Raw genomic sequence first — 12019 nt, forward strand, 5'->3', positions numbered from 1 at the left:
CGCCGCCTGCGCGAGCGCGCGGCCGGGGGCGGGGCTTCCGCCGCGCCGAGGAGGGGGCGGGCGAGCGGGCCGAGTTCCCTTCGAACCCCGCCCCCTGTGGCCGAGCGGGACCCGTCCCCCCCAGCTCGCCAGGCGGCTCGCAGACCTGCGAGGGAAACCTGCCCCCTTCGGGCTGGTCGCTCACACTGGCGGCGGGCGGCCGAGGTGCGTTTCAATTCCACAGGTATGTGCGGGGCAGCCGGATACTCGGCACGACGTGACTATAAGGTAAAGAATGCAACGAACCACCCCATGAATCATTCATCCGCGCCTCGAGCAAGAGATCTTGCCCTGAGTGGTTTTTCCAAATTAATTCAACTCAGCAAGCGTTGACTGAGCACCGACTCCGTGCCTAGCGCTGTACCAGGTGCTGTGTAGGTGCACCGTCACGGTCACGGTCACGGTCACGGCCCCCGGTCTCGAGGTGCGCATAATTTAGTGCAAAAGCAGCCGTGTAAACAACCAGGTCTGGTGACCCATGCAAAGCAAAGCCACAGGGAGATGCTATGGGAGGGCAGAGGAGGAAGAGATTACTTCCGCTGGAACCGCGTGGAGGGGCTCCAGGGAGAGGTGGCGTTTGTGTTCAGTCTGGAAGGAAGAAAAAGAGACGTCCTAAGAGAAAAAAAGGAGTGCATCCAAGGCTAGGTAAACAGCTTGGGCAAAGGAACAGAGGGCTACCCAAGTTTACCATCTCAGCATCAGCTTTTGTGTTTTAGTATTATCCATTTTTGATAGAACCCTTTCCAAACATAGATGATTCGAAATTAGAAACAGCTAAACTTTTTTTTTTTTTTTTTTTTTTTTTTTTTGATGGTTCAAAGGATCATTTTTCTCAATGATGAGCCTTTCTCAAGGCTCAAAACAGCAGTGTCCTTCAAGGGCTACTGATATGTGAGCCCATGATGTAAGTCCCTAAGCCAAGAGCCCCCAAGCCAGTATGCTTTAACGTCTGGTTTTTCACTGCTTTTTGGCACCTTATGGTAAGGCAGATCGTACCACCTCCTGCTGCTGTCTGCCTGCATGCCTGCCTGCCTTTAGAACATCCTCTTCCTCCTCCTCACATTTTCCTATTTTTAAACTCCTCTGGTGGAGGAAATGCTGGTAACTAACTTTGTTAAGTAAGGGTAAACAGGCTCCTCAAAAAAAAAGGACATCACCTTTCACACATGAATTTTAGGACTATTTTTCATGCTTAGAAGACTTTTTCATTTGTATTCAGGATCCTGACTGTGTTCTGAATACACTAAGATACTCAGAATACAGGCAAGAGACGTCTTATTTATTCATTTACCACTTATTGAGCACCAACTACGTGGGAGGCTTTGAAAGGGTAAAACATTGATCCTACCCTTCGGAGAAAAGACGTGTAAATGATGTAAAATAAATATGTCAATACTGTCTGCTATATTTGCCGTATTGATCGAAACCTAGGTAATATCAGTATGTGAGCTAGACTATAATAAAGCATTCTGGGAATTAACTTCTTTAAATACACTTGTATTAGCATCTCTCCATCACGGTTCTGTACCTCATCACCTCCCACATCCTCAGAAAACTCCTTTCAAACATATTTCGATCACGCTCCCTCTCTCACTCCCAAAATTATCGACTCTTACCTTTTTCCTTCACCATCTGTCATGTTCAAGCTTTTCCTGTCCTCAAGAAAAAGAAACCCCTCTGTCACTCTGGACTGTCTTCTGGTTACCACTTGTTCCCTTTCTGTATTTGCCTTCACAAACGCCTTAAAAGTAGTTTGCACTTCTACTCTGCCAACACGGCAGCCTCCCCCTTCTCAACCCATGGCTGTGTGACTTCTGACCCCACCACATCACGGTGCTGCTCTCAGTCATTTAGGTCTTGCTTAATCCTAAATGCCACAGGCCAGTTTTGAGTCAGGTAGTGAGTTCTTGGTGGCATTTGACAACACAAAGCACTCCAGTCTTTTTGAAACTACCTTGGACTTCGTGACATGACTACCTCCTAACTCCTCTGAACACTCCTCTGTCTCCAGGGTTCTGTGTTCATTTTTCAGTTCACCCCGCCCATTCTCCTTAACTCATTCCATTCGCTCTTCATTGGCCATGTTTACCAGCAACTCCCTGAGCATTATCTGACTCTGCCCACTCATCTGAGTTCCAGAGACACAGAAGCCTACTGGACTTCCCCACTTAGATGTCCTACAGACATCCCAAGTTCTGCACGTCTAAAGCCGTTCAGCATTACCGTCGCTCAGCTGCCCAGTCCAGAAACCTGGGAGTCATCCTTGATTCCTTCCTTCCCGTCCCCACCACACTCAACAATCCTGTTGATTCTCCTCATAAATAACTCTAGAATCTGTCCCTTGTAGCTAAGCCTCTCACTGGACTAATGCAATAGCCTTTGCTCTTGTCCCTCTCTTGTAGTCTGGTTCCTTCCATTCCATATTCCATACTGTGTGTCAGAAAACACTTTCAAAAATATGCTGCCTATATATGTCGCTGCTCAGCATGGCACACAAGACCTTCCATTTCTCTGGCCCTCATCTATCTCCTCACTGCGTCTTCTGTCGCTTCCTACACACCCTGCATCCAAACTCCTGGAATGTTCCTACTTTCCCTTGCCTCCATACCTTTGTGCTTATTTCTCTCTCCATTTGGAATGTCATTTGAGTCCAAGCAAAGAACGTCCAATGTGTAGCTAAAGTTCCACATAGAATGAAACTTTCTGGAAATCAGAAAACGTAAACGTACATAATGAAAGGGCTGCCATGTACTTGGGGAAATCATCACAGAATGACCAATTCTGAGAGCTAGACTCTTCAAACTGTTAGACAAAAATAATAATTTTGGGGGTGCCTGGCTGGCTCAGTTGGAGGAGCATGCGACTCTTGATCTTGGGGGTCATGAGTTCAAGCCCCATGCTGGGTGTAGACATTCCTCAAATAAACTTTAATAACTTTCAAAGCCTCCATGCAAAAAGTTCAAATTACTTAAAAGGGTAAGGAAATTAGGACGCAGTACATTCAAGATGTCTGCAAATTCTTTGTCACTTCTTTTGATCCAGGCTGGCCCACGTGAATTGTGTGACCAATAGAATGTGTGATGTATATGAGATGCGATGTATATTCCAAGCCTAGGTCTTGTCTTGAAGAATCCACCTGGGTCTTTGAAAGCACTTGCTCTTGAAGCCCTGGGCCACAATATATACCATCTAACTCCCCGTGGAGAGGTTCTGAGATGGCACAGAGACGGAAGGAGGCTAGCTGATCCTAGCTGATATGAGTGAAGTCATCATGAATGCTCTATATCAGTTCAGCCATCAGCTGAATACCACTGAGTGACCCCAGGGGAAGCCATGTGGAACAGAAGAATCATCCAGCCAACCCCCGCCCAAATTCCTGACCCCAAAGATTGTGAGATTATAATCAAAACAGTTCTCACTTTAAGCCATTACGTCTCAAGGTAGATAGTCTGTTATGGAACCTGGTGACCAAAATATTTGGCATTAGACTTTTCAAGGGCAAAGCAAGGCAATAGTGATGCAGCATTTTCAGTATTTTCTAAAAATGCAAGGAAAAAAGATGCAAGCTAAGGATTTTGTATCCACCCATCCACGCTGTTTTTCAGGCACTGAACTCTATAGGAAAAAAAAAAAAAAAACAACTGTTTTTAAAATGCAAGAATTCAAGGAATAATATGCACATAAGCCCATCCTAGGTATTTACTAAAGCAGGGTCAGCAAATTTTTTTTAAAGCACCAGATTAGCAAACATTTGGGGTTTGCAGGTGTAATATTCAACTCTGCCATTGTAGCACAAAAGCCTCCATAGATTTGTGCAAATAAGTGAGTGTAGCTATGCCCCCAAATAAATTGGATTTACAAAAATGGGCAGCCAGCTTGATTTGACCCATGGGTTGCAGTTTGCCGTCCTGTACCAGAAGAAAAGAAATAGAGAAAATTATTTCTCTTGGGGCGCCCGGGTGGCTCAGTCGGTTAAGTGTCCAGCTCTTGCTCTCAGCTCAGGTCTTGATCTCAGGGTTGTGAGTTCAAGCCCCACGTTGGGCTTGGTGTTGGGCTCAGGGTTGGGCGTGAAGCCTACTTTAAAAATAGAAAAGAAAAGAAAGTTATTTCTCTCAAAAAAGTGCAAGACCCATATGATTTAAGAAAATAAGGGGCACCTGGGTGGCTCTGTCAGTTAAGACTCTTGATTTCAGCCCACACAGTTTGTGGGTTTGAGCCCCACATGAGGTTCCACACAGACAGTTCAGAGCCTGCTTGGGATTCTCTCTCCGCCCCTCCCCTGCTCATGCTCTCTCTCTCTCAAAATAAACTTTAAAAAATAAAATTAAAAAAATAATTGGGCCCCTGTGTGGCTCAGTTGGTTAAGCGTCCAACTTCAGCTCAGGTCATGATCTCGCGGTTCACGAGTTCGAGCCCCGCATCGGACTCTGTGCTGACAGCTCAGAGCCTGGAGCCTACTTCAGATTCTGTGTCTCCTCCTCTCTCTGCCCCTCCCCTGCTTGTGCTCGCTCGCTCTCTCTCTCTCTCAAAAATAATACACATTTAAAAAATGTTTTCATAATTAAAAAAATAATATATCACAACCAAGTAGGATTTTGTATTAATCTGCTAGAACTACCATAACAAAATACCACAGTTTGGCCTAAGGAATAGAAATTTATTTCCTCACAGTTCTGGAGGCTTAAAGTCCAATATCATAGTACCACAAGTGTTGGTTTCTTCTGAGGCCTCTTTCCTCAGCTCGTTGATAGCCGTCACCTCCCTGTGTCTTCACATGGTCTTCGCTCTGTACTGTGTCTGTCCTAAGGATACCAGTCACCGTGAAGTAGGGCCCACCAACCTCATTTTAATTTAATTATCTCTTTAAAGACCCTATCTTCAAATACAGTCACATTCTGCAGTACCGATCAAGACTTCAACAACCTTGGGCCACCTGGGTGGCTCAGTTGGTTAAGCGTCCAACTTCGGCTCAGGTCATGATCTCACAGTCTGCGAGTTTGAGCCCCGCGTTGGGCTCTGGACTGACAGCTTGGATCCTGGAACCTGCTTCAGATTCTGTGTCTCCCTCTCTCTGACCCTCCCCTGTTCATGCTCTGTCTCTCTCTCTCTCTCTCTCTCAAAAATAAACATTAAAAAATATATTTTTAATATAAAAAAAAAGACTTCAACAACCTAAATGTAAAGGTTAAAACTATAAAACTCTTAGAAGAAAACATAGGTGTAAATCTTCATTACCTTGGCCTCCTTAGACACACCCCACAAGCACAAATGACAAAAGAAAAAGCAGATAAATTTGGCTTTATCAAAATTAAATACTTTTGTGCATCAGAGGACACCATAAAAAAATGCAAAGACAGTCTACAGAATGGGAGTAAATATTTCCAAATAACATACAAGCTGAGGGACTTATATCCAGAATACATGAACGAACATAATTATAACACAAATAACCCAGTTGAAGGGTTAACCCAGTTGAATAACCCAGTTGTGATGGCTCCCATCACAATCGCAGATAATAACAAGAGTTGGTGAGGATGTGAAGAAATTGGAACCTTGATACATAACTGGTGGGAAGGAAAATGGTGCAGCTCTTTCAGAAAATAGCTTGGCAGTCCTGAAAATATTACACATGAAGTTATATGACCTAACAATTCTACCTCTAGGTACATATATACCCCAAGAGACTTGAAAATAAATGCCCACACAGCAACCTATACACAAATGTTCATAGGCTTACTCATTATGGCCAAAAAGTTAAAACAACCCCAAACTCCATCACCTGATGAATGGATAAACAAAATGTGGTACATCCATCCATTCAGTGGAATCGTATTTCGCAATAAAAAAGAACAGAGTATATGTTATAACATGGAAGAACCTTGAAAACATTATGCCAAGTGAAAGAGGCCAGTCACAGAAGACAGTATAGTATATGATTCTATTGATATGGAGTGTCCAGACGAAACAAATTGACAGAGACAGAAAGCAGGTTGGTGGATGCCAGGAGGCTGGAGGGGTTGGAGGGATTGGGGAAGGACTGCTAACAGCTATGGGGTTACTTTATGAGTTGATGAAAATGTTCTAAAATGATTGTGGCGATGGGCACACAAACCTGTGATTATACTAAAACCACTGAATTGTATGTACACTTTAAATAGACGAATTGAAAGGTATGTGAATTATGTCTCAACAAATCAGGCTCTTTGAAAAAAGAAAACTATAAAAACAATCCCAAAAGACACAAAAGTATACTCGAAAGAGACATCCCTTGGTTTCGGTTAAAATAGCTCAACATTGTTAAGATGACAGTTCTCCTTATGTTCATTTACAAAGTTAATATGATTCCCCCAAAATAGAAACAAGCTTTTTTCTTGTTTTCTGTAGCTAGACAAATTGATGCCAACGCTTTTATGGAAAAATAAACACTCAAAAATCACTAGTAAAACACTGAAATGAGATATGAGAGATGACAAATATCAAAACTTACTGTGGGGCGTCTTGAACGAAAATAATGTGGTTCTGGCAAATGAATAGGCAGACCAATGTAGCAGAATAGAAGGTACAGAAGTCAGTACAACCACCTAGGAAATCTAGTATATGATAAGCAGTCAAATGGCTGAGGAAAAGAAGGACTTTTTAACATGATGTTGGGATGACCATACAGCCATATAGAGACTCGCTCTGTTGGTGAGGTTATAGGAAGACAAATACCACTACAGAGAAGGGGAAACAGTATAACCCCTCTGAATGGGGCATTTGCCAATATCTAATGAACGGTTTGTGCATTTACCTTTCAACCTAGCACTCCAACTTCTAGGAACTTACCCTAAAGATATCTCCAGAAATAATATGCATGCTTACATATGTCCCTTCTTCACTGTACCATTATTTGTATTTGTAGAATATTGGAAGCTACCTAAGTGCCCAAACCGAGAAGACCGATTGAAGAAACCATGATACTTACAGTCGATTCCTAGGAAGCAATAAAAAGGAGTGAGGAATATCTTTATGAGCTGATTTATAATAATTTCCAGGGTGTATTATTAAGTTTTAAAAGCAGGGGTGCCTGGGTGGCTCAGTCAGTAAAGTGTCCAGCTTCAGCACAGATCATGATCTTGCGGTTCGTGGGTTTGAGCCCCGCGTCGGGCTCTGTGCTGACAGCTCAGAGCCTGGATCCTACTTCAGATTCTGTGTCTCCCTCTCTCTCTGCTCCTCCCCAGCTCATGCTCTCTCTCTCTCTCTCAAAAATAAATAAACAGTAAAAAAAATTTTTTAACGCAAGGTGCAAAAGCAAATCTCTAATATGTTACATTTTGTGTAATAAAGACAAGAAATAAAATAAAATGGATTTGCTTCTTTTAGTAAAAGATCATCATAAGAACAATAAATCAGAAAACAATGAAATTGTTTGCCTGTAAAAAATTGGGTGAGGAAACAGGTAGAAAGGATAACAGAGGGAGGGACAATTTTGAGGGTATCTTTTGGGGGTAGATGTTTCTGGATGCATGTTTATGTTATTTATATATGTTCAAAAATAAAATTAAGGGGCACCTGGCTGGCTCAGTCAGGAGATCATGCAACTCTTGATCTCAGGGTCATGAGTTCAAGCCCCATGTGGGGTATAGAGATTAATTAAATAAAGTTTAAAAAATAATAACAAACTAAATTAAATTAAATCAGCAAGCATAAGAAAAAATTTTAAACCTGTAACTAGATGCAAACGGAAACAAATAAACCCAACTGGGTGTCAAACAAATGACGTAGCCACATGAAGAGGGAGAAAGAATTAAACCAAATAATTTGTATATAGGACTTAGATATACCTTTAGCTGAATGCAAACCATAAGCTGGGGAAAGAATACCAGGAAAAGACGAAACACAGTGGCCAATAAACATTTAAAAATATTATCTTTATTGCTAAATTTACAAATTAAATTAGCAAAATATTTGATATTTAATATCCAGTGTTAAAGAGTTTTTTGGAGAATATAAATTATACAACCTTTCTGGAAAGGGATTTGGAAATATATATCATTTTTTTTAATGTTGATATCCTTTGACCCAGAAATCCGAATCCTTGAAACTTTTTTAATAAAAATATTTAGTGATGTATAATTAAATCTATGCATTAGAATATCTTACCAGAGCTATTTCTAAAAAATAAAATTGAAAAAATATATACAGGTACAAGACTTTGATTAAATCACAAGATAGCCATGAAATAGAAGGTGCCGCAGTCATTAAAATAACAGTGTAAAAGAATGTTTCATGTCATGGAAAAGTACAAAATGGTATGTGTAGTATGATTCAAATTTTGCTTAACAATATGTGTGAGAGACAAACAACCCAAGAGGAAAAGGGTCAAAAATATGAGCAGACATTTTACAGAAGGGCAAACACATATGGCAAGTGTATGTATGAAAAGATCCTCAAGTTCTTTAGTATTCAGGAAAATGCAAATTAATACTACAATATTATAAACCCACTAGAGAGGCAGAAGTTGTAAAGTCTGACAATTCCCAGGGGTGCCTGGGTGGCTCAGTCGGTTGAGTGTCTGACTTTGGCTCAGGTCATGATCTTGCAGTTCTTGAGTTCAAGTCCTGCATCAGGCTCACTGCACAGAACCCACTTCAGATCCTCTGTCCCTCTCTCTCTGCCCCTCCCCAGGTTGCTCTCTCACTCTTGCTCTCACTCTCTCTCTCTCTCTCAAAAATAAATAAACATTAAGAAAAAAATTATGATGATGATTCCAAATGTTGGACAGGAGGTTGATCAGTTGGAAGCTCTTATGCACTGATTCCCAGGAATGTAAATTGGTGCAGCTAGTTTGGCAATGCTTCATGAAGCTGAAATTTTGCATGCTTTGTAGCCAATGATTTCACCCCAAAGACTTCTTGACACATTTTCCAAGAGACATGTACAAGTGCTGCTCATAATGGCAAAAGACTAAGAACAATCCAAGTGACCAGCAAGAGAAGAATGAATGCATAAATTGTGCGTATCTCCACAATGGAAATATTAAGCAACAGCCACAGTGAAATAATTGTATCTACACAGAACAGCTTGGATAAAGTGACCCAATGTGCTTTTGAGTGAAAAAAGCAAGAGACGTATGATTACAGCATGATACCATTTTTATAAAGCTTAAAATCAAGTAAACCCAAACAATTTATGAATTCACTTTTTAAATCCACAATTTATAAAATCACTTTTATAAAGCAAGGGAATAATAAACCCAGACTAGGAGAAAATAGTTACCCTGTGAGAGGAAGGCTGGGAGAGCATCAGGTAGTTAATTGCAGTAGTAAATTACAGTTATTGCCAATTACTCATAATGTTTTGTTTCTCAGTGTTTGTGTTTAAAAAAAAAAAAGTTAGAGGGAAAAAGTTTGTAGGGGTGTGTGTGTGTGTGTGTGTGTGTGTGTGTGTGTGTGTGTTGTCTTCCTGAAGAAAAGATGGGAAGAACAGAAACCAAAATATTAGCAGAGATTATCTCGGGGCGGGGTGGGGGGGATTAGGAGTGATTTTAATTTTCTCTGTATTTGTTTATATTTTCAAACTGTTAAAGGAGCATGCACTTTTTTGAGAACAGGAAAAAATAGTTTTCAAAATCTCTCCTAGAACCTGTCTCATTTTCATTTGGCAGCTTGAACATCCAAGTCTTAATTTCCACGGTTATAAATTATCCGAGGGAGAGGTACGCAGTGGAATCTCCAAGGTCGTTTGTGACACCAAGTTTGGCCAGGTAGTGAGCTGACAGCAGTGGAAGTAAAGCTACAGAAGGATGTTAGCGAGCTGCGTGGGAGGCCAGACGCCTGCCAGCTGAGCGTCAGTGTGGGCAACAAGAAGATAATCACAGCTCAAGGAAAATAATTTAATGAACCTGAAAACCATTTCTTGAAGTTATGAATCCACAGCCCTGCCCTTCAATCCCCACCAAAAATCCCTAATAACATGCAGATAAGAATACTGGAAACAAAATATCACAATCCCACCTTTGTATCAAATTATAGTAAATTCACGCCATAATGAGTGTCATTCTGTTCTCTGGCACTCACGGACGATGTGAAAGGACTGGAAAGGGTTCAATAGAGAGTAATTAAAATGACAAGCAGCAAGAGTGTTCTTTACATGATGACAAGCAAAAACCAAACTCTGGCCTTCGGGGGAGGATGAGGGCTTAGATGCGACATGCCAAAGGTGTGCACAGTCGGATCAGACGCGGTCACCAAATCTTGTAATCCTGGCAGGTAGGGCTGGCTGATGGTGGTTGAAAGAGGCAAATTTGGAAGAGATAAATGGGAAAGGCTGTTTTGCACAGTGGGTAACAATGTGGAAATCCTTCCCCCCAGAGGCTGAATCATTGGTTCTCGGTCTTGTCCAAACGTGAAATGAAGACTGCACAGAAGACCAACTGGGAGGCTGGCTAGGGACGGGATGGCCAGGAAGAGGGCGGTGCTAAGACAGGGGTGTTCTCACTCTTCATAGTATCATGTGAGGTCTGAGTCTGTGACAAATTGCATGGAAAACCTTTATGAATGAAACTTTCTGGGGTGCCTGGGTGGCTCAGTCGGTTAAGCGTCAGACTCTTGATTTTGGCCCAGGTCATGATTTCACGGTTCATGAATGAGAGCCCTGTGGCGAGTTGTGTGCTGACAGCTCAGAGCCTGCTTGGGATTCTCTCTCTTCCTCTCTCTCTCTGCCTCTCCCCCACTCCCTTGCTCACTCACTCTCTCTCAAAATAAGTAAACTTAAAAAACAAAAATAAAAAAGGGACTTTGTAAGATTTACATTATGGACAGCAATCGTGTTCTTCAACAAAATGTCCAGGATGGTGCCGGGATGAAGAGACAGCTACACTGAGCCGCCAGGGTATTTTCTGTGTGCCGATGATCACGCGAAGAACTCCCATCCTGCCCTACGGAGGGAAGCTCAGGAGGCCGAAGCTCAGGAGGCCAGAGCTCACACGGCACATTAGAGAACCTCGAGAATTTCCCCAGGAAGGCAACCCAGGGGCCACAGTCTCCAAGGGAGGGTATCTCTTAGGTTTTGCTGGTTTCCCAAAGGCTAATTCTTTTTGTGGTGTTTTCAGACACCTCCAAAGATCAACAAATTCCATGTTGACCGAACTAAGGTGGCTCGAGATTAGCAAATCCAGCCGTTCTCAATGTACCACTCACCTGGTATGCTTTTGGAAAAAGCCCCTACATCTCGGACCCATCCTAGACGAACTGCATTTTTTTAAAGTGCCTGCAAGTGATCGAGTGTGCAGCCAAAGTGGAGAACCACCGAGCTTCTCCATTAAAGTTAAAGTTAGTTATTTGAAGAGGTTCTGATTGTAGGAAGAGGGCAAAGGGCATTTGGGGACGAGCTCAGCGGAAGAAGCAAGGTGGCTCTGCCAGCTCCCCAGTGCCCGCACGTGCCTGCGTGCAACCCCGGGCTGTCCCCGCACGGGCGACGGGCAGGCGTGCCGAGCTGCTTCACCTTCCTGAATGTCACCAGACCACCTTGGACATTGGAAGATAAGTTTTTCAGGTCCCTGCTGTCACATGAGGGAGGACAGAGAAGAGAGCTATGCGTGCCCCTTCCTCTTGTAGGTGCTGCCTCTGTGCTCCTCTCTAGAACCAGAGAGAAGGATGCATGAGCCCAGCAAGCCCCAGGAACAGGAATGTGCTTTCTTGTCACCACTGCTGAGCTGTCCCATCTCTTTTTTGCTTCTCCACATTTACCAGTTTCCTCATCTTGCGGTTAGCCCCTTCTGCTCCACGTCAGCACAATTACGTTCCTCCTCTCAGCATTTCAGCGCTCAGCCCGTGGCAGCCTCCACCTTTTCCTGTTCCCCATAGCGACTCCTTCTAGGGCTTGGATCACTACTATTGAGTGCTTCTCTGGGCCTACTCAGGGGCTTCTGTGGCTTCAGTTCAGGTCATATTAAGGGTGCTTCCAGGATTGGTTAGGACAACTGTATACTGTATTCCTC

The sequence above is a fragment of the Panthera onca genome, chromosome A3, assembly GCF_046562875.1.
Source record: "Panthera onca isolate mPanOnc1 chromosome A3, mPanOnc1 haplotype 2, whole genome shotgun sequence".
In the NCBI taxonomy this organism is placed as follows: Eukaryota; Metazoa; Chordata; class Mammalia; order Carnivora; family Felidae; genus Panthera; species Panthera onca.